Source organism: Tupaia chinensis, unplaced genomic scaffold, assembly GCF_000334495.1.
Source record: "Tupaia chinensis unplaced genomic scaffold, TupChi_1.0 Scaffold000132_1, whole genome shotgun sequence".
Taxonomy (NCBI): domain Eukaryota; kingdom Metazoa; phylum Chordata; class Mammalia; order Scandentia; family Tupaiidae; genus Tupaia; species Tupaia belangeri.
This window is the reverse complement of record NW_006159601.1, coordinates 824,069-824,410: the sequence shown is the minus strand read 5'-3', so window position 1 is coordinate 824,410 and position 342 is coordinate 824,069. Positions and strand designations below refer to the sequence as shown.

At 67.8% G+C, this 342-nt stretch overlaps 1 protein-coding gene across 1 annotated transcript in view; it reads right to left on the bottom strand.

Annotated features, from left to right (window-relative positions):
* Window positions 1–342, bottom strand: part of SMOC2 (SPARC related modular calcium binding 2) — a gene marked incomplete at its 5' end in the record, with an annotated part of 150,027 nt that overhangs the window by 2,000 nt on the left and 147,685 nt on the right. The window lies entirely within an intron of this gene.

Below are 342 nucleotides of genomic sequence, written 5' to 3'. Positions count from 1 at the left end.
CTCTGCTCGCCCCCACAGTCCCTCTGGAGCCTGCCCCTGCCCAGGGGAGCCCTGACGGGGAGGGTCTTTGGCAGGTCACCTGCATCTCCCGCCCCGCCCTCCACAACCCGGTCCAGGGACGAGGATACCAGGAGCTGCTTCGGAACAGCCGCTTCCACCGAATGTGCCGGGAGGTCCTGGAATACTGCAATAACTCGGATTTCCAACAGGAAGACAGCAAGGCAAGCCTTCAGTGCTAATGACCTCAGTCCGCGAGGCGCTTCCGGCCCCAGGGCGCCTCGGGGGCTGCTCCCCTCTCCGGGGCACCGGCCCCACTGCGCCCGCTGGCCTGAGGACGCCGCC